This window comes from Lichenostomus cassidix, chromosome W (genome assembly GCF_008360975.1).
Source record: "Lichenostomus cassidix isolate B80296 chromosome W, HeHo_3.0, whole genome shotgun sequence".
In the NCBI taxonomy this organism is placed as follows: Eukaryota; Metazoa; Chordata; class Aves; order Passeriformes; family Meliphagidae; genus Lichenostomus; species Lichenostomus cassidix.
The window spans coordinates 10,436,054-10,462,357 of NC_139510.1; the positions used below are offsets into that span (position 1 = coordinate 10,436,054).

Here is a 26,304-nt window from a genome sequence, read left to right on the forward strand (position 1 = left end):
CCTCCGTAGTAACTCCCAGCAGAGGACGAACCCAGTTTATAGATCCACACAGCTGGTGCAAGTCCCGGAGTGTCTTTGGGTTGTCTTTGATGGTGAGCTGCTGGGGTACGATGGTCCGTTCGCTGATGCGAAGTCCCAGGTAGGTCCACGGGCAGGTACGCTGAATCTTTTCCTGCTGGATCTCGAACCCTGCTTTCTCAATGGCTTGAATAGTTTTTTCTAGAGTTAAGTTCAGGTATTTATCGTTTGGTGCACAAATCAACACATCATCCATGTAGTGGAGAATGATAGAACGTGCAAACTCTTTGCGGATGGGGGACAGGATGCGAGCCACATACCATTGGCAAACAGTTGGAGAATTTTTCATACCCTGGGGTAACACACACCAGTGGTATCTGCGCTGGGGGGCTTCCTGGTTTAGGGATGGCACGGAGAAAGCAAACCGAGGAGCATCACTTGGGTGTAGGGGGATTGTGAAGAAACAGTCTTTAATGTCAATGACAGCAAGCTTCCAATTCTTAGGAAGCATTGAGGGCGAGGGCAGGCCAGGCTGTAGGGGTCCCATATCCTCAATGACTTCATTGATTTTCCTGAGGTCTTGGAGGTGCCTCCGTTTGTCTTTTTCAGGTTTCCGTATGACAAAGACAGGGGAGTTCCAAGGGCTATTAGATGGTAGAATGTGACCCTTGGCAAGCTGTTCTACTAGGGATTCTAAAGCGCTGAGCTTCTCTTTGCTTAGGGGTCACTGGGTCACCCAGACTGGATCGTTTGTCTTCCAGGTAAGGGGCAGGGTGGAGCATCTCCCAGTGGCTCCAACTAGAAATCCTGAGATGGAGGTGGGATTACCAGCTGAGTCCCCCACTGGGTAAGGAGATCTCTGCCCCAGAGGGTAAAACCAGAGTCAATTACGTATGGGCGGATGGTGGCTGTGTGTCCTTCAGGGCCTTCTATGATGATGTTAATTGTACTCCTCTGGGAAGTTGCTGACCCTCCTATGCCTGTGATTCTCCCGCCTGCTGGTTTGGTTTTCCAGTCCTGGGGCCATTCTGCTCGAGAAATGATGGTTACATCGGCCCCTGTGTCTACCATCCCCGTCAGGTAAGCAGTGGATTTATCATTGTGTAGTTTACAATGCATCATGGGCTTGTCTGCGCCCACAACCTCTGCCCACCATATGGAAGGTGTTCTGTGGCACCTGGGGTGGTTTTCAGGTAGTATGATAGCTTGTGCTACCACCTGACCCTTTGATAGAAACCAGGGAGTGTTGTTACAGGAGACAGAAATTTGTACTTGTCCACTGGGGTCTACTTTGTGCACCTCAGGTAAAATGGAAAGTTCAGGTGGACCATGCTTAGTGTCCCCGATTACCAAGATGTCCACAGTCTTATCAAAAGGTTTTTCAAAATTTACATATATGTGTTGTTGATTTCCATTGCGGAAGTGGTGTGTATCAGTACTTACAAGACAGAGTCTTTTGTCTGTTCTGCTGTGTGGTGTGCAGTTACAGTCCATGGCAGGGGTTGCAGGGCAGAGAGAGACGGCCGTAGAATTTGTGTCTTTGCGTGGAGCCGTGCTGCGCTTCACTGTCCATTTCCCTGGTCCTTCTGATGGTGATGCTGGCAGGGACAGCCTGGGGGTACAGCCTCAGTATTCTTGTTAGTATTTCTCTTAACATGCTTTGGTTCAGGGCAGTCTTTGACCATGTGTTGAAAACTTCCACAATTATAACATCTACGAGGTATTTTCTGTGATGCTGCTAGTGCTTCTGCTACCCCTTGTGAAACTGCTTGGGCTATAGTTGCCTCAGGGGATGCTAATTTGGTGCAAGCCTCAATCATCTGATCAAGGGTGGGGGCTGGGTCTAGAGGAAGGGCTCGGAGGACTTTTTTACAACTCTCATTAGCATTTGCCATAGCTAATGCACACAGCAGCTCTTTTTGGGCTTCTGAATTCCCAACTTGCTTTTCAACTGACTCTTTTAGTCTGTTGAAGAATTTTATAAAGGACTCATCGATAGTTTGTTTTATGGTGGAGAAATTTAGAGAGGGGGTGGAGTCCGAGGGAGTTGAGAGCAAAGCTCTGTCAGCTTCTCTTTTGATATCTTCTAAAATCAGTTCAGGCAATTGTCTCGCCTGATCCTGGGGTTTAACTAGGTTTCCTTCCCCGCAAAGATCATCTAGTGTTAAGTGAGCCCTGTTGGGATCTCTGTGATATACCTGCGGGAGGTCTTTTAATTGTTTTCTCCAAGTTCTGTCCCACAGCATGTATTCCCCCGGTAACAGAAGACAAGCCATAAGATTTTTTATATCATGTGGAACTAATACATTTGCAGCAAAAGTAGCTTGGAGCAGATTCTTAAAGTAAGGGGAGTCACGCCCAAAATCCTTCCCCGCCTTGCACATCTCTTTTATCTGTGCATATGGGAGGGCGTCCCAGCGGGGGTTCCCTCCAGCCCTGTTATAATGCACTGGGGCAGCAGTGACAGAGATTTTGTTTGCTATTCCCCAATGTCCCTCCTGCGCGGCTTGCTGGCGTATTTCAAGCCAGGGATCCTCTTCAGAATCGCTGCTCTCCTCTTCTGAAGAGGAACACGCAGCCCGAGGCCCCGAAGAGGAACACGCAGCCTGAGGCCGGGACCGGGCACAGCGGGGACGGCTCCCCGCCTGTCGCTGGCCGGCCCCGTTGCCGTGGGAACCGGGGAGGAGCGGGGCCGCAGGAGTAGCACCGCCGGGGAGGGGGGGGGGGGGGTGAACGAGGGAAGGGCCCGCGCCCGGGTGGGAGCTCCCCGCGGGGGGCAGGGCCGACGCAGGGACACCCGATACGGCGGGGGGAGGGACCGACGCTAACCCGGGAGTTTTAAACTGATATGAACAAAGCACTCCAGCTTGTTGTGCCATGTGGGCCGCGTCCTGTCCCGCAGGAGAAAGGGGTAACACGTGGCTTCTACCATCTTGTAAGAAACATGAAGTCGAGGTAGGGAGGTTTTGGGGTGCTGGAAGGAGGGTGAGGGACAGGCTCGGACCGGGGTGATCAGTCCTGGTTGGAGCAGGGGACAGGGGAGAGAGAGCTTCTCCCCCCTGAGGTCCTGGGGGTTTAGGGACAGCGGGGGAGGGAACAAACACAGGGGAAATAGCACAAAAAGGGTCTGAATTTTTCGGCAGAACTGACTGAGTCTTAGAGTTCTTAACAGACTTATAAATCACTACAAACAAAGGGAGGAATTTAGCAACTCCTTGATCCCCAGACTGTGTGAGAACCGTCAGTTTCTCCCCGATCTTATCCCAGAAACGAAGAGACTGGACAGAAACTACAGAAACATTTGGAAAGATGTTAAAAATCCATCGAACATAGATTTTAAATTCCCCTTAGAAAACTGGGAATTATCTGACTTAAGGGTGGTTTTAAGGGAGGTATAAAGCTCTGATTGGGGACAGGTTAACTTCCCACCCATATTCCTCAAATAAATTCTTCCCAACACCGAAAGAAAAAAATAAGGAAAAAAAAACAAAAGAAAAATTCACCCCGGCAAAGCCTCACTTACCACCTCGAGGCATCTGAGAGTGTAAAAAAAACTTTCGGCATGGTTCTCTGGTTTTAGCCGATTTCTCCCGTCCCAGACAAACGGAGATTTCTCGGCTGCCTCTTTAAACAGATCTAATAAAACTTAGACCTGTTTTCAAGGGAAGTAGCTGCTCCGATCGTGACATCTATGGCATAAAGCCTTTCGAGACACTTTCAGGGATTTTTTTATGTCCCTGTATCGAGCGCCACTTAACGCAGTGGGGGGAGGAGGGGTGGAAACAGGCCTCTGTGTTTACCGAAAGTGTCTCTAAGGCTATTGAGAGATCACTCCAGCCAGTACTGCTCTGGTGCTGTACAGAAAGGCCCTTCTCACACCCGTGCCGGTGTAAGGCACAGATTCTCACTCACCCAGAGAGCTGGATAGCTCACGCGTTACCAGAGACAAAGAATCCAGAGGCTCAATCAGCTGGATGTTCCAGATATTTATTCCGAAGGGGTTCCAGGGTGAAAGAGGAAGAGGAGACCCAGGTGTCCCTAGATATAGGGATCACCCGGGGTCAGGGGAGAGGAGGCGGGGGGAACACCACAACCAATGGGGAGAAGGGAGAGATGGAGTCAGGGGTTAGGTTACAGCCAGGGGGATTTACATAATTTGGGGAGGGACTTATCATGTTAATTGGACAGGGATGTTTTCCCACCAGTGAAACCCTGCTGTACTGGAACCACTTGGCTCCCCAGCAGTTCCTGAGGTGGCATTATCCACCACCACACAGTTAGGTTGTGCTATTGGCATTTTCTGGTCTCCTGGTGGACCTTGTATATTATCTCTTTCCCAAATTCTCATTCCAGCAGCTCTAATCATCTGCCTCTCCTCTTGGGAAAATATAATACTCTTTATTGACTGCATTTCTTCCCAAGTATAAATATTGGGACCTAGAAATTGATTTAGTCGTTCAGCTGTACCTATGGGATCTTCTAATAACCCTTTTAATTTCCTTTTTAAAAATTCTGACCTCTGAAGAGGACAGAGGGGTGTTTACACACCCTATTCCCCCTTGTACCCCACCCATGGGTACTTCCTGTGAAGGGAATAAGTTGATTTCTTGATTCCTCCCTTTCTGTTCCTCAATCCTCATAACCTTAAAAGAGACCCTTTCCCCTTGTTTTGGAGTAGTGACAGGAGAGGGATTATCGAGCTGCCTTTGAGTTTTAACTGAATTTCTCCTAGTATTTTGGTACAGTGCTCCACTATCAGGAGTTGGAGCCGCTAAGGGAACCAAAGTGAGGATGGAAGTGGGTAGTATGGTAAGGGCAGAAGTGGGCCAAGTAATCGAGTCCTCCAAGGTCATAGAGTTGAGGGCAGAAGTGGGCCGGGTAGCCGGTGGAAATGGAACTACGGCAGGAACGGAAGCGGCCTGGGGAGCGAGGTTGCTACGAGGACAGGAATACCCACCGCAGCCGGACCGTCTGATATGAACAGGGCCACCGCGGGTGCCCGCAGCGCGAACTGGGCCACGGTAGGGCTGGAGGCATGGGGCAGGGCACCTGGCTCAAGCGGAGCTGCAGCGTGGCCGGGGACAAGGGCATTCAGCCCAAGCTGGGCCCCCGGAGGCAGGGGCCGGAGTGCCTGCCAGGAACGGGGGCAGCAGTGCCTCCAGGGGGCCCCAGCCCTTTTCTTTCTTTTCCTTTGTTTGCTCTGTCTCTGAGGTTTCTGATATATTAAAAACTTTTACCCCCAAGGGTCCCGTGTCCCCTGTCCAACAAGAAGCATACTCTTTTCCCTCCAAATCAACCGGTTCTTTTGAGTTTACAAATAAATTTAAAGCTTAGCAAATCCAAACTTCAAAAGACCCGTATCTAGGCCAATAGACATGGTCGGATCTTATTTCTTTTTTTGTCCATTCTATCATACAACACTGAATCATCTTTATCCTTTTTCTTTGTACAAGGATCACTATCCCAATTAGCTAACTTAATTCCCAGGAGACTATCTTGGGGTATATCTGCTAGTATCTTTTTACTCCCTTTTTTCCTTGAACCTAACCTACTGGTTCTTTGTCCCATCTTCCCAGGATTTTATCTGTTCATCCCTGGCCCATTTCTTTGCTCTCACCCACTCCTCTTAATTGCTTAAACACCACCCCTTCTTCACAGCACAGAAAATCTTTCCTCTATAATATAATCCACCTCCTTCCAGATAATAAAGTTAAACTTTAAGTCAACAATCTATATTACAATGATTTTCATTCATTCATGTTCTCCCACTTTTATTTCTTTGTCTCACTCATTCTCACTCACAGCATGACAACACAATAATAAGGCATTTTTACTTTCAAATAATTTGTTAATATTTACCAACAGATTGTATGTTTCTAATAAAATGGTAAACTCTCAAATGTTGTTGTCCAGTCCCAGATTCTCTTGGGTCTATTGTCCCACACTTCCCATCTAGAGTAATTTTTTCTAGCATCTGTGTCTTCCAACCCTCAATCCGGCAGCTTTTCTGGAATTGGGGACCCTCACTCTCATCCCCTGTTTCCTAGTGGATTGTACTAGGAAACCCTTGGCTCCCTTTTCCTAGGGGTCCAACCCCTCCCTGAGACCCAGTCCCAGTTACCCCAAGGGATCTTTCACTCCCTTTATCTTATGCTTCATCTCCTTCCTGGCCGCATCTCTCGCAAAACAATGGAACCGCAGTACTCAGAGACTCCTCACTCACTTTGCAGGTCTGGAGTAGCCAGCCCACGTCTCACACACACGCCAATCAATCCCCTGGATCCACCCCCTCCCCCCCCAACAATACTTACAATCCTTTTTTCTTGTTTGGGTCTTCGTGCACAAGAATTGTGGGGCTAACTGCTGTGGCTTCTTAGGGAGCCTTTCCCCCTTTCTTTTGCTTTATTTATCCCCTTCTTGTCCACGGGGTGCGACCGCCAGTTCACACTAGAAGAAACCGGACCGGGCTGCCGAACTAGGCAGGGCGCGCCTCCCCCGCTCGATATCTCCCAGGTTCTTGGAGGCGAGGTATTGATCCTGGAAGAAGCACCCAATTGTGAAAAATGAGGTTCACTCTCCTGTTAGGATTTCAAAGTTTAATAAAAGACAATAGGGGACAGAGATAAAGCAAAAGTACTTGGCATTCAGCCAAAAAGCACACCTGATATGGACAGAGACACCCTTTACATACCCTTCAGCTAAATGCATATTCATAAACAATTATGCATATTCAAACTTTCCTCCAAACTAGTTTACATATTCCACGAACTGCTTAGCCTAGCTCCTCCTTGGATATGCCTCCTCGGAGCATGCACAGTCCTCTCGGTTGTGGTTTTAATTAGTCCTGTTATCACTCCCAGATTGTAGTTTCTGCAGACGACAGGTGCTGATAGTTGGAATGTCAGTGGCAGGGTCCGTTCGTTGGATGTTATCCAGTTCAAGCAGGCAGTTCAAGCATTCTAACAAAACTATAACAGCTATTTCACTACTAAGTCTAAGCTTAGCTAGCAACAAAAAGAAAGGCATTAGTCATCATTACACAGCTATTTTTTCACACCAAGGCTACCTTTGTAAAAAGAATTAAAATTATACACACAGTATCCATTTTAATATTTGTGAAAAGCCAATATTATGATATGTGTTTATCACAGCCCCGCCGGCAGCCCATGGCCTGCCTCCCCCGGTGGGCTGCGGGCCGCTCCCCCATTGCGCATGCCGCGAGCGGCCGCCGGTCTGTGGCCAGCGGGCACCTCTTGGGCAGAGCGGCGCGGTTGTGGCTACAGGCAGCGGAGCGGGGCAGCTCCGAGCCAGGCGGGGCGGGGCTGAGCCGGCGGGCGGCTTCCTACGCCAGGGTAGGCGAGCCCTGCCTGCAGGGCAGCCGCGCGCGGACACGGTGGCGGGTCCCCCGCGCTGGTCCCGCGGGGCGGTGCCGGGGCGGTGCGGGTGCCTATCCGGCGGCGAGGGCCCCGCCCTCAGGGCAGCGGCGCACCGACACGGCGGCGCCCGCGCACCCCGCCTGGGTGAGTCGGTGGGTGTCCCGGCAGTGGTGGAACAAGAAGTGACCCCCGGTGCTCCGCGTGCCCAGGCCATGGCACAGGCGAACAAGCGTCCGCATTCCGCGCAGGCGCCCTGCGCTGCGGCAGACGGCGGCTGCTGGGGGCGCCCGACCCCTCGCTGGCGGCGAAGGCGGCGGAGAAAACGGACATGGCCGTGGCAGCGGCAGGCGCTGTCGCTGGAGTGCGAGTGGCGCAGGATGAAGGTTCTGGAGGCGGCGCTGGGCTGCGCGCCGTCTGATCAACAGAACTTTTACACCCCTTGTTTGAATTGCTATGGTACCCTGATAAACCAGTTTGTCTTGTCATAGTTGCTAGTAAGTTTCAACCTTTTGCTGTTTTATTTCAGTCGTTTGTAAATGATAACGTTTTGTAAAAGGCAGGGAGCGACTGCAAACCCTGAATGCCCCACATGTTACAATTTGTCTTTACTGTTATCAGAAGATACTGACTTTCAAACTGCACTTGCAGACTTTTCTGGGCAACCGTCTGTGGACGCAGGTGGGTAGCCTCCATTTGAATGCAAGACACCGCTGCAGCATGACTCCCATCAACGGATTGACTTTTTACAGATGCATCCAGCAAAACCAGCAAAGCTGCAGCGGTATGCTGTATAAGTAAGACTGCCCAATAGCATAAAAAGATTCTTACACTGGGGGACACCTCGGTGCAGATCTTAGAGTTAGCTGCTATTCGATATGCCTTTCAATTGTTTACACAGGAACCATTTAATATTGTAACTGATTATGCATATGCTGCTAATGTTTTTCATTTAGAATCCTCTTATTTATGACATGTCGATAATCCCCTTTTATTTACAGAGTTATGGACATTGTGGATTTTGATTAACAGTCGACAGCACGATTTTTATGTGTTACACATTCGCTCTCACACAGGTCTGCCTGGCCCTATCTCAGAAGGAAATAATTACGCAGATATCACTGTTATGCCAGGTATTGTATCAAACACTTTTGCACAGGCCAAACTATCTCATGACTTCTTCCACCAAAACACTCGTTCCTTATGCAAACAATTTCAATTAACTTCTTCGCAGGCTTGGGGCATTTTACTGTCTTGTGCCTCTTGTTGTGGAGTTGCTCCTGCTCCTTTGGCACAAGGCATTAATCCTCGAAGCTTGACTGCTAACTCTATTTGGCATACTGATGTCACTTATATTCCAGAATTTGGTCGTTTGAAATATGTTAATGTATCTGTTGACACTTACTCTCATTTTTTTATGGCAACCGCCCACACCGGACAGAAAGCCCATGATGTCACTCGGCACTGGCTCACCTGCTTTGCCACTTTAGGCCTTCTGGACACTATTAAAACTGACAGTGGGCCAGCCTACACTTCTGAACGAACTCATCAATTCTTACAATAGTGGGGTGTCTCCCACAACACACGGATTCCCCACTCTCCCACAGGGCAGGCAATTGTTGAATGTGCCCACAGGACATTGAAAACCATGCTTGAAAAACAAAAGAAGGGGAATTCAAGGGGCCCACATGACAGATTAGCAAAAGCCTTGTATGTTCTCAACTTTTTAAATCGAGATGAGGCTGGCAATACAGCATGTGAAAGACAATATTCTTTCAATACAGAGGGTCATCCCAGACCTCCGGTGATGGTAAAGGACCTGTTAACAAGGCAATGGGAAGGACCCTTAGATCTATTAACATGGGGCAGAGGTTATGCTGGTGTCTTCACAGGTCACCATGTGAAATGGGTTCCTTCGCGGTGTGTGCAACCATTTGTTGCCCCATCCTGACTGGTAAAGGCACTGCGAGTGTCTTACCCCCTAAGATAGATGCATACTGATACCATGTGCATATTGTTCATGTCATAGGCATATATTGGAGTTTTGAAGGGTTGTTACTTTACATCTGAAAATGTTTCAGGATCTGTTCAAGTTTTTCTAAATGTTTAGTAGTATATGGCATAGTTGCCTTTGGTGTGTTTTCATTGATTAAACAAAGAAGGCAGAGATGTGGGAGAAATCCTATTCACTTCTTTTCATTGTTATTCACCAAAAAGCATCAGGGAAGTGATTGGATGGGAAGGCACGTGATTGGTGGAGTCACATGAGCAGGCAGCCAATCTGTGCTTGTCCTGCCTAAGCAGAGAGTATAAAAAGGCTTGGTTTTTTGCAATAAAGAGATTTTCTTCAGTCCAGCAAGGAGATTGTGTCTTTGTTCCCCAATGCTACAATAAAGGATGAATTTTTATTAAAAAGGAGACAGGGACGGTAGCAGCTGTTGGAAGACAAATATACATGGTTTTCCCAGCAGCCTCCTAGGCTCAGTGATATATAATCCAGTGCCACAAGTTCACTGTCCAGAAGCTTTTACATGAGCTTACAAAAACAACCTGCAATACATGAAGAAAGTTTCAGGTATCCATAAAAAAAGCTGGAAATTCTAACAGTCTGAAATTTTAGTGTCGCAGTAGAGACGGACACGTGACGCAAAAACATGTTGAAGCATGGCTCGCAGAGTGAGGCTATATAAATGGAATTTATACACAATCCAGGTTGTGTGACTGACCCTGAAGTGTCTTTCCCAGGAGATAACGAAACGTTAGAGCCAAGAATGTGGACATCATAGAAGAATTATAAACAAGATAGAGAAATCACACAGACAGGACTTTAGCTGATGCTAGAGAGCGTGATTAAAAGCTTACAGCCAATTAGCAAATTAGTTTAGGCACGTGAACGCTAGCTTTTATCCAATCATATATACCAGTGTGTCACGTGAACAATGCTTTTGTCTATAATAGTGCTTGCTTCCTAAGAATAAATGAAATGACACTGATACCTCTGTGAGTGAGTGTTATATTCGGGCGACCCCCAACTTCTGGCGCCCTGCTAACAGGGACGGTACTACGAGCATGGTGCTGCGAGCACGAATATCACGAAGCCGCTAGAAGATCGCATCGGTCCAGCGGTGAAAGCGAGGGGGGTCACACAAGCGAAGATGCCGGCTGGAGACGGGAAGTCACGGTCAAGGTGAGGAGGGTCGCCCCCTTTGCTCCGCGCCCCGAGCATGGACATAGAACTTGCCGCAGCTCATAAATTTCTCCTTAATATTGTCGCAAAGCAAGAGGAAGGAGTCAAGGAAAATGACTTAGATAAGCTTATTTCCTATGCTAGGAAGCATGGCTTTCTTAACACACCCCCTCTGCTATTTGCCGTAACGGAGTGGCGAGAGGTGGGTGGTTTTTTATTTGACCAGACGATACAGAGCAAGGGAAGCAAAGAACTCGCAGCTCTTGGAGTGACCTGGCGGTTGGTAATTAATACCTTAAAAGCTATGAAAGCAGAAACAAGACTGGCTGCTGCGGCGATCCAGGCTTTCTTGGCACCCGCGGTCCCCACCCCAGCAAACAGCGCGGCCGCGACCGAGCCCGCCCTGCTGCCGCAAAAACAGACCGCGGAAGAGATGAGGGGTTTGTTTGGTGCATTGAAAGCAATAAAAGGACAAAAGGCAGAGTCGTGTTCTACCGTCTCTTAGCTCCTCAAAAAAGATGACAGTTCTAACCTGAAAAACCCGCTCGAAAAAGGCACCGCCGCGAGCTGAGATCCAGGAGCGAAAGCGGAAGTTGCTCGAAACTCGGTTTCCGGTCAACTGGCGCAAAGGGCGGAAGTTGCAGAAGGCACCCCGGTGGACGGCTCCGCAGGCCGTCCACGCCTCCCTCCACCGCCTCACCCACCCACATCAGCAATAGCGCCTGAAACACAGCCCCTCCCCGAGGATGAAGAAATGATAGACAGCTCTGACAGCAAACCAGAGCTAACCAACAGCGTTAGCCAGCAAAAAACAGCCGCCGAAAGCCAAAACCAACTTGGAAACACCATAGAGGAGCTAAAAGCTCAATTTAAACAAGCAATGAGGCAATTAGAACAGCAAGTAAGCACTGCCATCCAAGACATAGTACAGCCAACAGCTGGCCCCTCAGAGTCACAGCAGATACCACAGCAAATACAGCAGCTGCCACAGCGATTAAAACATACCGCAGCATGTAGAAACAGTTAAAAATGCAGCCCAACTACAGCAATTGGCTTTCCAGCCCCCTGCCTCCCAGCCCTCCACTTCGAGCGAAATGCAGTGTCAATCATTACCACCACCATACTGCACAACTCCAAATCCTTCGCGTTTAGGGCAGAGATGGTCTGGGGTCATTCGCAATGCCATAATAGAAGGAGAATGGCAATCGGCTGGAACAATCACCTGTCCTATCCTCTATGACCCACAAGGTCCCAAATATGAACCACATGATTGGAAGGTCTTGCAATCAGTTAAAAAGGCAGCCATCGACTTTGGAATTAAATCTGAACAAGCCCGATTAGGCATAGACTGGCTCCTCACAGCTGATGTCAATTCTCCCACAGATTGTAAAAATCTCGCATGTCTGCTGCTGACCCCATTGCAATTTATAACATGGTCATGTGAATGGCATCGTCTGGCCGAGCAAGAAGCAGCATGGCCGCGCAACCAAGGAGATCCTCTGTTTGGAATTAACTCAATGACGCACACAGGAGATGGCAATTATGAACATATGCTCGTACAGCTACAGTATCCCACCGAAGTGCACAATTTGTCAGCTCAGCTAGCACGGTTGGCATTTATGGCTGTATCCGATTCAAAGCCAGAACCCAGCTTCACCGCAGTAAAACAAGGTGCCACTGAACCATACCCTCACTTTATCGATTGATTGTTCAAAGCGTTAGAAGATCAAACTGACCTCTCAGAGGATTCCAAACAACGAATGTTTAAACTCTTGGCATTTGAAAACGTCAATTCACCTACAAAACAACTACTTGCCACCTTGCCTAAAGGAGCAGAAGTACACCAAATGCTCGAACTAGCCAGCAGAGCAGCAGTGCAGAAACAGAATCAATACATGGCCAATGCAGTGGCAGAAGCAATTAAACCAACCACGCAATTACTGGCTGCTGCAGTCACCAAACTGGGAAGCTCTCAGAAGACACCAATGAAGCCTGCAACCTGTTTTAAGTGTGGAAAACCTGGACATTACTGCAGGACGTGCACAGCTACTGTTTGGTATGACCAATGCCAACAAGACACGCATGCTACCAGTGCCTGCCGACGGCTGAAAAACAAGAACAAGAGCGCGAAGGGACGCCGTGCTGTGACACAAATGGCAGCTCCCATCACTCAGCCAGACTTCCTCTTCCAGCAACCCAAGGAAGCTTGGGAATTGATTTGGCAACAACAATAGACATCACATTCTTAGACAATAAGGCCCAGAAAATACCGACAGGAATGTTTGGGAAAACAGCAACCCGAAATGGATTTTGTGGAGCTCTCATCATAGGTCGATCCTCCTCAGGGCTTGCAGGGCTCATAGTATTGCCAGGAGTCATAGACTGTGATTATACAGGTGAAATTTTCGTGCGTGCATATACCCTAACCCTTCCACTCACCATATCCAAAGGAACCAGAATTGCTCAACTCATGTTAATTGACAATTTAAACAGTGGTTTAGAAGTGATGCCTGATGGGTTTTTGTATTTTTTATTTTACTTTTATACTCTCTTTATATATATCCTTTATATATAACCTTTTACCCTTCCCCGTTCCTGTACTTTTACTCCCTGTATCTTAATCCTACATGTCTATCACCCTAGTACCCCTTGCCCTGCTCAGAATCCTTTGGGAAGACGAAACATACCCTCAATCTCAAAAGTATGACGCACAACCTTGAACAGGGCCCCCATCACTGAGATGTTTTTTGTAAACTAAGTAGCAATCTTTTGGGGGGGGGCAATTTTAATAAGGGGGCAATTACTTCACTTGTTAGACTTCTTATTGGAGACTTTTAGATAGGTATTCTAATCTAGGCTGTCCATAAATTGTATACGGGGGATATCGTTGGGGTTTTTTGCTTGCCTTTGGGGCTTGCTTGTTCGTTGGTGCACATCTGGGATCCTATTAAACCAAGGTAAAACCCCTTTCCTATACTGTGTGTCTGCGTCTAAAAATTTTTTCTAGCAATTTAAGGCATCAGAAGCGCCTGGCGATCCACGCCAACCATACCGAGGAAACAGAGGTTTTGGATCAACCCGAAATCACATAGTTAGTTTAGCGCAGCAAATGACTCAACGACCACTCATCACTTTGCAGCTCACCTGTAATGGCCACACTCAGCAAATTACAGCAATGCTTGATACAGGAGCTGACGTAACCATCATCAGCCAAGCAAGATGGCCTAAGTCCTGTGTTGTAACGTGTGTCCTTTCCCTGATCCCTCCCCCTTGACCCTTCCGGACTGGCTGATGTGAGCCAGGACTGCCTCCTAACACCACGAATAAAAGCCCAGTGGGACCCGGAACCAGGGCTCTTGGATTCTAGGCTCTATGGAGCTAAAATCCCCCCTCAGCTCTCCTCTCCCCTCCCCCACTCCCCAGTTCCCTCCCTTATTATCCCAATAAACCACATGGAGCCTAGAATGGAACAGCTGCCTTTCTAAACCTGCGATGCTTCCACAAAGACCCAGTCTGACCAGTCCCACCGCTTGTGGCAAGGAGAAACCATCCTGCGTGTTCCGGTTCTGGGGCAGCCCTCCCTCCCGCAGCAGGGGAGGGCTGCCTTTAGGTTCTGCACTGCTGCAGTCCTGGCCATTAAGCCCTACTCTGGATGCCATTCAAGGAGTTAGAGGAGGCATGAACCCTTTACGAAGTTCAGTACCCATATCTATCACATTCCCAGAAGGGCAAAAAATTACCGTGTGTCCCTATGTTATGCTCCTCCCAGGAAATCTTGAAGGACTTGTAGGACGAGATATTATGAGTCAACTCAGAGCAGTGTTGCATCTGCTACAGCCAACACATTTTTAGCAGGGGCCACTGCAAAAAGGCCGCCGACCTCAAAGATATCATGGAAAACAGAAGAACCTCTGTGGGTTGAGCAGTGGCCTTTGTCCAAAGAGCAGCTCACAATTGCACACCAACTCGTGAAAGAACAACTTGAAGCAAAACACATTCAACCATCCGTTAGTCCCTGGAACACACCGGTCTTTGTCATTCCGAAAAAATCAGGTAAATGGAGACTACTGCACAACCTCCGAGCAGTAAACGCTCAAATGTGGGCCATGGGAGCTTTGCAGCCAGGAATGCCCACCCCAACTATGCTTCCACAACAATGGCGTGTACTTATTATCGACCTTAAGGATTGTTTTTCCACAATCCCCCTGCAGCCAGAAGACACAGTTCACTTTGCATTTACCTTACCAGCCATAAATAAAGGCAAACCAGCTCAAAGGTTCGAGTGGACAGTACTGCCTCAAGGTATGAAGAATTCACCCACTATGTGCCAAGTATATGTCCAATGGGCCCTAAAACCTATTCGTGCAGTCTTTAACTCTGCCCTTATTTACCACTACATGGATGACATTCTTCTGTGCCAACAGCAGCCATTCGCTCCAACAGACCTGCAACAGATCACTGCCTTGTTAAAAACGAAAAGTTTAGTCATTGCTCCTGAAAAAGTTCAGATGTCTCCACCATGGAAGTACCTTGGGTGGACTGTCACTACCACGCAAATCAGACCTCAAAAACTATCCGTACATTCTGAGCTGAAAACCGTGCATGATGCTCAAACCCTACTCGGTGATCTGCAGTGGGTACGTAATCTCATTGGCCTCCAGAATGAGGACATACTCCCATTATTTCCACTATTGCGAGGCACCGATCCAGCTGCTACAATTACGCTAACCCAAGACCAGCAAAACTGCCTAGTACAACTGGGAAAAATGTTGCGAACCTCTTTCGCTGAACACTGCCTGCCTGAAGTTCCACTAGGCGCGCTCATTTTCAACCAAACCGTCGCCCCCTTTGGAATTATTTGCCAATGGCCATCTGGGCAGAAAGAAAAAGGGGGAGAGACCCCAACTGTGTTGACCACCAAGATTGCCAAGACTCCAAAGATGCAAGAACAACCAGTCAAACATGCACGAACTACCCGTCCTGAGGAACACATTGTGATTTTAGAATGGGTGTTCATCAGTCTGTCACCACCAAAAAGTGTGTGGTCACGCATAGAGATACTCTCAGCTCTTATTTGAAAAACATGCACCAGAATTGCAGAAATATCAGGACATGAAGCTGTATTTCTCAGTATACCCTTGAAAGCAGAGCTACGAGAGTGGCTAATACAAAATTCAACAGACATGCAAATCGCCTTGGATGCTTACCCAGGACAACTCCTAGACCGATACCCTGTAGATCCTCGGATCAAGATAATAGGAGAACAGCTGTGGGTAGAAGACCCCAAGGTCCGCGCTAGGCCGATCCAAGGTCTCACAGTATACACTGATGCGGGACGGCAAAAGAGAAAAGCTGCTTGCACATGGATGGAAAATGGGGAGTGGCAAGAATATACCCTCCAGGGAGAAACATGTGATTCGCTGCAAATCCTTGAGCTGGCAGCAGTTGCCTTGGCACTCACACGATGGCGCAACATGCCCCTGAACATCGTCTCGGACTCCTTATATGTTGTCAGCATTGTCCTAAGAATCGAGCAAGCCTTGATCAAGACACACTCAAACCCACGATTAGGACAACTGTTCCTGCAAATCCAGCAGGCCATCCACAACAGAAAAGAAATCTGTAGCATCCTGCACATCAGGAGTCACATCACCACACAAGGCCTAGGTGAAGGAAATTCTAGAGCAGACGCTCTCGTTAGCCCACTAATACAAGCTCCATGAAACTCCTTCGCAGCTGCTCAAGAAAGCCACTCAATGTTCCATCAATCAGCTAAGGCTCTACACAGGCAGTTTGCACTATCGATGTACGATGACCAAGGAATCGTCTGAGCATGCCCGCAGTGCAGCCAGCATGGCACGAGCTTAGGCCTCGGAGTGAATCCCAGAGGCCTACAAGCCTGTGAACTATGGCGAATGGATGTCACCCATGTACCTGAATTCGGCCAAGTCTCCTGTGTTCATGTTACTATAGACACATTTTCCAAAATGATCTGGGCAACTGTTCAGGCAGGAGAAAGGGCAAGCCATGTAATTAGGCACTTAACCTCATGCTTTGCAGTTATGGGAGTGCCCAAAGAAATAAAGACTGACAATGCACCCGCCTATGTGAGCCGAAAATGCAAGCAGTTCTTACAGACATGGGGCATCAAGCACAACATAGGAATCCCTCACGTATCTACCGGACAAGCCATGGTAGAGAGAGCCCATCGAACAATAAGAGAGTATCTAACCAAGCAGAAGAATGATGAAGAAACAGACCCCAGTGTGAGTCTAGCGAAAGTCATTTTCACACTGAATTTCTTGAGCATAGCGGGTGATGCAGAAAATCCGCCGGTAGTCACTCATTATAGTCAGATAAAGATGCAGGCTACCCCAGGAGTTCAAATTATGTATAAAAACCCTACAACACGGGTCTGGGAGGGACCTGCCCCACTTTTATTTAATGGTAGAGATTACAGTTGTGTCTCCACAGATTCCGGTCCTATATGGGTACCAAGTAGATGGACGAGACCTGCTCCCAAAAAAATTGTAAGCACGCAAGACTGCGACGAGCCATCAACCATCTAGTAGAAGAGCTCACCGTGTTTGCAGTGCAAGCAGGACGTCCATGCATCTGTCCCCGAAGAATCATAGCAGACATCTTGCAGGACAAGACGTGATTTGTCTCGCTCTCTCATCACCTGGCAACCCCTTTTCTACTTGTTTAGTCAGTATCCCTTTAGACGATTGGCCATGTCCTTCCAGCACTCCTACCTGCAAATGGAAAAATCTCAATAGAATAGTAGATAATTGGGATACCTGGGTGCCTCACCTTCCCATAGCCCCAAATGAACCTCAAGAATTAGAGATATTAGGAGCCGTACAAATGGATGCTTGCGTGACCTTTAATTGGACAAGCAAGCAAGCCAAACTAGACAGTACAGCAACAAGTGTAAATTCTAGCTTATCAGTATATAGAAATGCCAGCATGTGGTGCCAATATGCCTCTACTAAGCTATCTATATCCACGAATAATTCCATATCGTTACCAGCAGGAGTGTTTTTAATTTGCGGAGACCGCACATGGCCTGGCATTCCCTCCCGATTACGAGGTGGACCCTGTTCTCTGGGGAGATTAACGTTATTAACCCCCAACACTTTGATGATTCTAAACATGTCCCGACATCATTGAACAAAACGAATGGCTCATGCTTTCTCCCCCGACTGTAAATCAAATGTCAAATTCTGGTCCCCTGCGGCCATGATATCTGCTTCCATTTTAGCACCAGGAGTAGCTTCTGCTACTAAACAAACTGGGATGCTGGCTAGGTAGACAAACTAACGCTACTTCTAAAGCCATTTCACAGTTATTGCTTGATGTAGATTCAGTTAGACACGCTACGCTACAAAATAAAGCTGCAATAGATTTTCTCTTATTAGCCCAGGGGCATGGCTGAAAAGAGTTTGAAGGAACGTGCTGTATGAACCTTTCTGACCACTCAAAGTCCATTCACCAGCAACTTGCTGAACTGCAGCACCTGTCAGGGCAACTACAAATAGCCGATGGCTTAGGACTTGCCGGGTGGTTGAAAAGTTTGGGAATTACTGGATGGTTCAAAGATCTGATCCAAGCAGCTGTGCTCATTTTAATTTTAGTTTTGCTATTATTAACAATTTTGCCATGTATAGTGCAATGCTTACAGTGCATGCTAGTAAAGACAGTCAACCAAGCCTGGCTTGTGCAAAAAGAAAAAGGGGGAATTGTGGAAGCATGGCTCACAGAGCTAGGCCATATAAATGGAATTTATGCACAATCCAGGTTGTGTGAGTGACCCTGAAGTGTCTTTCCCAGGAGATAACGAAACATTAGAGCCAAGAATGTGAACATCATAGAAGAATTATAAACAAGATAGAGAAATCACACAGACAGGACTTTAGCTGATGCTAGAGAGCATAATTAAAAGCTTACAGCCAATTAGCAAATTAGTTTAGGCATGTGAACGCCAGCTTTTATCCAATCATATAGCCCAGTGTGTCGCATGAACAATGCTTTTGTCTATAATAATGCTTGCTTCCTAAGAATAAACGAAATGACACCGATACCTCTGTGAGTGAGTGTGTTATATTCGGGCGACCCCCAACTAAAACACAACTCCAAGCCAGGAAGGAAGGTGAAAGTTAGAGCAAGCTTTATTGCTACAAAGTCTTTTTTATACTATTTTCTAACATTTGTGCCACACAGTCACTGGTTCTTTAAACCTGTTATACAACACCATTGGCCATTTATTCCTAGTACACAACTTCTGTGAAAAACAGCCTCCCTATTGCAGGTGCAAAATTCCTTCATGTTTTTCTGTCTTGTTGATGAGCTGTTGTCCAGACTTTGTTTTGCTTTTTGCTTCTGTCCATGCTGAGGTTCTCACAGGTATGGGTTGTTGTCCATACTTTATTTTTACTTCTTGCTTCTGTTCATGGTAAGGTTCTCACGGGTATGAGGTTGTCTGTAACATGGTCTGTGTTTGTGAGCCTGAGACAGGCCTAGACAGACCTGCCATCGATTCCCACATTTTACATCAAGAATGTATGTATTTTCTAGTATATCAGCAAGTATTACTCACTACTACTGCTGGGTGCTTTTTCCTCCCCCCAAACTGAAGCTGAATACCTCAAATGTCCTCAGTGATCTTATTCTTATGTAGTGGGTTAACCTTGGCTGGATGCCAGGTGCACACCAAGCCACTGTCACTCCCCTTCCCAGCAGCAGAGGGGAGAGAAAATAACATGGAAAACACCTAGGAAGTTGAGATAAGACAGTTTACTAAAGCAAAAGTTTGCGTGCACATAAGCAAAGGGGGAAAAAATTAATCTGTACTTCCCATCAGTGAGCGATGTTCAGACACTTCCCAGGAAGCAGGGCTTCAGCATACAGAGCGTTTGCTCTGGAAGGCAAACGCTGTAAATTGACATATGCCCCCTGTTCTTCCTTCCTCCCTTAGCTTTTATATCTGAGCTGATATCATATGGTATGGAATATCCCTTTGCTTAATTTAGGTCAGCTGGCCTAGTTGTGACCCCTCCCAGGATCTCGCCCACTCCCAGCCCCTTGATGGTGTGGTGGTACTTTACCCTTCCCCAACATACACCCTTTTCAGGCTGCACTGTGATCTGAGACATGCTTGTTGGGCCTCAGCCTTGACAAACAGCACCTGGGCTCAGCTCCTCTAGAGCTTATCAGAAATACTGTCTGCTCCCTGGAACTTGTGCTGTCTAATGAGCTCCCGCTTTTTTTATGAACAGCCTTGGAACCTTTTTTTTTGCCTAAATGGCCTAACATCCTTGTTCTCACACTTTCAAAAAAAGCTGCCAATCTGAAGTGCAGCCAGGATAAAACATTAATAAAGCTCACTCTCTTGAGATGCTATAAACAGCAGTCCAAAATGAGACCCTTTAAACTGAACTCTTCTGGCTCACAACAGCTGTGACCAGCAACCTCCCTCTAAGTGGGGCCACTCAGAGCCAGCGAGCTCCCAAGTTTGCTGTATTTGGAGGATTGCTGAACGACAACAAATCCTGCGCCAATACCCACACTCCTTGAGGCTCGACCCTTCTCCTGCTGAGATGATGCAAAGGCATCCAAAGTGAGTATTTCACTACATTTGAGGGGAATTTTTCACTGGTGCCCTGCACTGACTCTTTATATCTGTGTGTCGGGGTTTGACCCTGACTAAATGCCAGACAACTCTGCTCCCTCCTGCCGCAGACGTGCAGGAGAGGGGAGAGAAAAAAATCTGTTAAACACACACCAGATTCATGAGTTGAGATAGGACACTGACAAGGGGACGCACAGAAAAAGGGCGTACAGGCTCCAAACTTAAAGTTGCAAAGTGATTTAATTACCTGAGTTGGAGGATAAATGAGAAGTAAAAATAATCTTTTCAGACACCATTTGTTCACTCACCCCCTCCCTCTTAAGACACTGGTTTTCTACTCACCCCCCTCCCTACTTCAATCAAGAGCTCGGGTAGGGGGCAGGGTATGGGGTATTTTCTTAGTCCATAAATCTATTAATCACTACAATTCTTCTGCTACAAATACTGTTTCTCTGCTCATCTCTCTTTCTCTCAAGACAGAGTCTCTGCTCACCCCTCTCCCTCTTAAGACACCATTTCTCTGCTCACCCCCCTCCCTCTTTCCAACCAACAACAGCACAGGCAGGGGGCAGGGTAAGGGTTTTTTTCTCTGGTCAGTCCATCAGGGAGAGGGATCCTCTACTTAGCCACGGGGTCCCTCCCATGAGAGACAGTCCTCTGGGAACTTCTTTGGCGTGGGTCCAATCTCACAAGCAACATCTCGCCCAAATTTTGCTGCAACATGAGTCCTCTTGTCCATAAGGTGCAGACTCTGCCGAGCCGAGGCCAGGCTGCTTCCATCCCAAGAGCAAGGCCTTTCTCTGCCTTGCAAGGCCTTTGCAGTTTTAACTCTTTATATGAGACTCCCACTGGATCAAAGCTTCTTCCAAGCCTCCACCTGCTCTTCTGGCGTGGGCCGTGGGTGGATTTCTGCACCCCTGTGGACTCCATGGGCTGTAGGGGGACCACCTGTTCCCCCCATGGTCTTCACCACAGCTAGCAGAGAGTTTTCAGCTCCGGTGCCTGGAGCACTTCCTCCCCCACCTTCTCCACTGACCTTGGTGTCTCCATGTTGTTCTTCTTTCACATATTTTAACCTCCTCCTCCTCCTCTAGCTAAAAAGAAGTGCGTGACTACTTTGTTTTTTTCTTAAATATGCTTTCACAGAGGTGTAACTAGCACCTCTAATTGGCCCACACTTGGCCAGCAGCATGTCCGTCACTTTCAGAGCTATCAGAGATTGGCTCTGCTGGACTTGGTGAAAAAATTCCAGAACCTTCACACAGGACACACACAGGAGCCATCTTTGTGCCACTCCCCACCCCTCAGACACTTCTTCAGGCCTGCCACAACAGCTTCTGAGGGGTTTAAATTTCTCTTAGATGTTAAAGATACCTTGCTGATGTTCTGGGCTAAGCAAAACCACCACACTGTGTGCATACAAGTGCGTATATGCTGCAGCAAATATGGGAGAAATGCTGCTCTTCTGGATCTTTAAGTACTTTAGATATGTAAGTTAGGCAATATGTTGGTTTTGCTTAGCCCAGAACATCAGCAAGGTATCTTTAGCATCTAAGAGAAATTTAAACCCTTCAAAAGCTGTTGTGGTAGGCCTGAAGAAGTGTCTGAAGGGTTGGGAGAAAATGCACCCCTGTGTTCATGTGTTGGTTTTGCTTAGCCCAGTTTTGCAAGTGGGTGGGGAGGGGCACAAAGATGGCTCCTGTGTGTTCTGTGTGAATATTCTGGAAGTTTTTACCATGTCCAGCAGAGCCAATGTCTGATGGCTCTGAAAGTGATGGACATGCTGCTGGCCAAGCCTGGGCCTATTAGAGGTGCTAGTTACGCCTCTGTGATAACACATTTTAAAAGAAATCAAAACAATGTGAGCACGCACTTGTTTTTAGCCAGAGGAGGAGGAGGAGGTGAGAATATGTGAGGGGAAAAAACATGGAGACGCCAAGGTCAGCAGAGAAGGTAGGGGAGGAAGTGCTCCAGGCGCCAGAGCTGACAACCCTCTGCCGGATGTGGTGAAGGCCATGGTGGAGCAGGTTGTCCCCTCTGCAGCCCATGGAGTCCACGCGGGGTGCAGGGATCCACCCACAGCCCATGGTGAGGTGCCCACGCCAGAGCAGGTGGATGCCTGGAGGACACTGTGATCCAGTGGGAGTCCCAGTGAATAGAAAGGCCTTGCTCCCAACATGGAAACAGCCTGGCCGTGGCTCGGATGTCTGCACCCCGTGGACGAGGGACTCGTGTTGCAGTAGATTCGGGCAGGCTCCTGCTCATGAGATTTGGACCCACGCCAAAGAAGTTCGCAGAGGAGTGTCTCCTGTGGGAGGGACCCATGGCTACGCAGAGCATGACTCCTCCCCCTGACCAGCAGAAGAAGATCTCAGAAATCTTGGTGATGAACTGACCCAAACCCCCATACCCTGCCCCCCCCCCGGTGCTGTGTGTGGGAAGGAGGGATGGGGGTGAGCAGAGAAACAGTGTCTTAGGAGCTTTTTCTCTTTTTTTTTACTTCTCATTTATCCTCCGACTCTGTTAGTATTAGCAAGAAATCACCCCGCAACTTTAAGGTTTCAGCCTGTTTTTCCCTTTCTTAGTGTGTCCTCCCCTGGTTTCTTATCTCAACTCATGAGCCCTGTGTGTGCGTGTTAGCTTTTTTTTCTTTCCTCTGCATGGCTACAGCAGGGGAGAGCAGAGAGAGCAGATGTCATAGGTGCCTGGAATCTGGCCAGGGTCAAACCACGACAGGCCTGTAAGTAAGGTACAGTTGTGGTATAGTAAATTCTATATGAATCCTTTGCTAAAGTCTTAAGTTTAATTTAAGTTAATGTTGTTAAGTTTAAATGCTGTTAAGTGTTGTTCCTTTGCTAAATTGCTATGTTCAATTTAAGTTATAAGTTCTGTTAAGTTTGAGTGCTCTTTTGGCCATATTACTTTTTATCCTTGCCCTTTCTATCGTCTTGTCACATGCACCTAAACACACACACACACGCACACACGCATAGATAGTTTTTGGTTTGTTTCAGTTTGCATTGATTGACTGGATTTTTTTTGTTGCTTTTCCTCAGTGTACATTAACTATCTATTAAGTAGTAGAGTGAAACTTGCCAATGAACTTTGTCATGCTGTTGCTTTTATATTAAATCTGGTTTTACTGATAACTTTGCTAGTGATTATTTAGGTGATCTTAAAACACTCATTCGTAATAGATGCGGGGGGGAATATTGGAGAGACAGTACTGATTGTGGCAGGACGTCTTCCCCCTCCCCTCTCTCCTTCTGCTTCATGGCGAAACACAGATAACTCCAGTGGGGTCAGAAGCCCAGCAGGAGGTTATCTCATGGTGCCCGAAGGTCTGAGACCTCTAACCTTGAATTCATATTTTGGTATGGAGAGAGGATGTGAAAAGAGAAACAAAAAAGTGCATACGTGACCACAAAGGGCATACTTTTATACAATAAAAACTCACGGAATTATCCCAGAGGCAGAAGTTTCTTACACACACACTGGAAATGTGCAAGGAGCTTCTCCCCAGAGTCTGGATACAGGCTCTGTGGTCATTTTCATGGGAATTGTGTGAAAGGATTCCAAAGTATACTGCACCACCAATCAGCTGGTAAGATACATTGGTTCCTAAGTTATATTATTCTTGCTATCTGTGTGGTGGTTTTGATTGGCCCAAAACATCAGTAAAGTATTTTTAACATCTAGGAGAAATTTGGACCCCTCAGAAGCTGTTGTGGTAGGCCTGGAGAGGTGTCTGAGGGGTGGGGAGTGGCACAAAGATGGCTCCTGTGTGTCCTGAGTGTAAGTTCTGGAAGTTTTTACATCAAGTCCAGCAGAGCCAATCTCTGATGGCTCTGAAGGTGATGGACATGCTACCAGCCACGTTTGGGCCAATTAGAGGTGCTGGTTACGCCTCTGTGAAAACATATTTAAGAAGAAATCAAAACAAGCAGGCATGCACTTCTTTCACTTCTTTGTAGTTGGAGGAGGAGGTGGAGGTTAAAATATGTCAGGGAGAACAGCATGGAGACGAGAAGGTCAGTGAAGAAGGTAGGGGAGAGGGGCTCCCAGTGCCGGAGCTGAAAACCCTCTGCTAGCCACGGTGAAGGGCAGGGGGGGCAGGAGGTCCCCCTGCAGCCCATGGAGTCCACAGGAGTGCAGAAATTCACCCACAGCTCACGCCAGAGGAGCAGGTGGATGCCTGGAAAAGACTGTGAACCAGTGGGAGTCTCATCTAAGAGTTAAAACTGCAAAAGGCCTTGCAAAGGAGAGAAAGGCCTTGCTCCTGGCATGGAAGCAGCCTGGCCTCGGCTCAGGAGAATCTGCACAGCACCCTATGGACAAAAAGACTCACGTTGCAGCAGGATTCGGGCGGGATGTTGCTTGTGAGATTGGACCCACGCCAAAGAAGTTCCCAGAGGACTGTCTCTCGTGGGAAGGACCCCCTGGCTAAGTAGAGAACCCCTCTCCCTGATTGGACTGACCAGAAAACCCCTCTCACCCTGCCCCTTGGCTGTGTTGCTGGTTTGGAAAGAGGGAAGGGGGGTGAGTGCAGAGACTGCTTCTTAAGAGGGTGGGGGTGAGAGCAGGAAAAAAAAAACTGAAGAGAGAGAGAAACAAGTAGAGACAAAGAGTATTTGTAGTAGAAGAATTGTGGTGATGAGTAAATTTGAGAATCTGCTCTGTGGACTAAGAGACCCCACACCCTGCCCCCCTACCCGGCTTGTTGATTGTAAAGGAGAAAAGGGGGTGAATACTATAGGTTCGTAAGAGGGAGGGGGGAGTGAACAAAAACTGTATGAAAAGTTTATTTTTGCCTGCATTTATCCTCCAACTCTGTTAGGTAATTAAAACACTTTTTTGCAACTTTAAGCTTGGAGCCTGGTTGCCCTCTTTTCGTGCATCCTCCTGGCAATGTCCTATCTCAAACCCATGACAAGCTGTTAATAAGTATAGGTACCTTTTCATAATTGCAGTTTAGCTACTCGTAGTTTGCAATTATTTTATTCCCGTGTAGTTTGTAGTTTGTCCTAAGTTTTTATGTCTGTCAATTTCTGTGTCTAATAAATTATAATTTATATCATATTAGACTTAATCAGCTATTATTAAAAGACCTTGTGAACGAGACCGGGTCTTAGGGTGCTAACCACCCTAATAAGAGTTACTGCCTGTTGCTAGAGGCCTGAGAAAATGACAGAAACTCATAAAACTCCTGTCTGCTGTGGCTAGCACAGGCTTTTTCCCACGAGAATTCTTTTTGTGTTTTATAAATAAAGATAAAGTTTGGATGTTATTGGAACAGTGTCCCAGAACTTGGACAGTGCAGGCCTGGCCAATCAGGCCTAGGGGAGGGCTTCTGACCGACCAATCTGGGTGACTTTTGAGAACTCTATATATGTGATGAAATCAAAACAATAAAGGTCATTCCTTCTTGCCACTGAGAACTGGTGCTTTCATTACTCTGCTAGCTGCTCAACAGCGACAGTCTCCCATTCATGACGCTGACGCTGTGCCAGCAGTGCTCAGCAGTAGCCAAAAACCTGGTGTGTTCTCAACACCTTTCTAGCTACCAATGCAAAGCACAGCACCGTAAGGACTACTATGGGAAAATGAACTCCATCTCAAACACATCCAATGCAATCTCCACCCTTTATTCCATACCATTTGCATCATACTCAGATCCCACATAATTTATATATCTTTTAACTGTTCCATTGTATTTCTTTCTCGTCACTGAAATCCCTTCTTACCCACACATACAACTTAAACTTCATCCTTCGACCATTTCTTTACCCTACATACAGATTTGTTCATTTTCATTAACTACTATTTCCCATCCTTTCACACATAGATATTATTTTCCCATTTAATGGGCTTCCTCCTTCCCTCTAGATCCATGACTTGGGCTCCATTCCATCAGGATGAGTATTCAGGACAGGAGAACCAGCATAATCGATTGTTGGGCACTGACACCAGCTTGGCTCAGGTCATTGTCACATTCTCCTTGCTCCTCACCAAATTCATTTTTTATCAGTTCATGTCATTCCTGCTACTTTACTTCCTGCAACATACAACTTACACCATCGATTATTTTTCCCTGT

The 26,304-nt window shown here is 47.3% G+C and overlaps 1 protein-coding gene and 1 pseudogene across 1 annotated transcript in view; one reads left to right on the plus strand and one right to left on the minus strand.

Moving 5' to 3' along the window:
• Window positions 1–26,304, minus strand: part of LOC146425482 (ubiquitin-conjugating enzyme E2 R2) — a 303,121-nt gene that overhangs the window by 62,204 nt on the left and 214,613 nt on the right. The gene's annotated exons all lie outside the window — the stretch shown is intronic.
• Window positions 17,237–18,391, plus strand: LOC146425484 (endogenous retrovirus group 3 member 1 Env polyprotein-like; annotated as a pseudogene).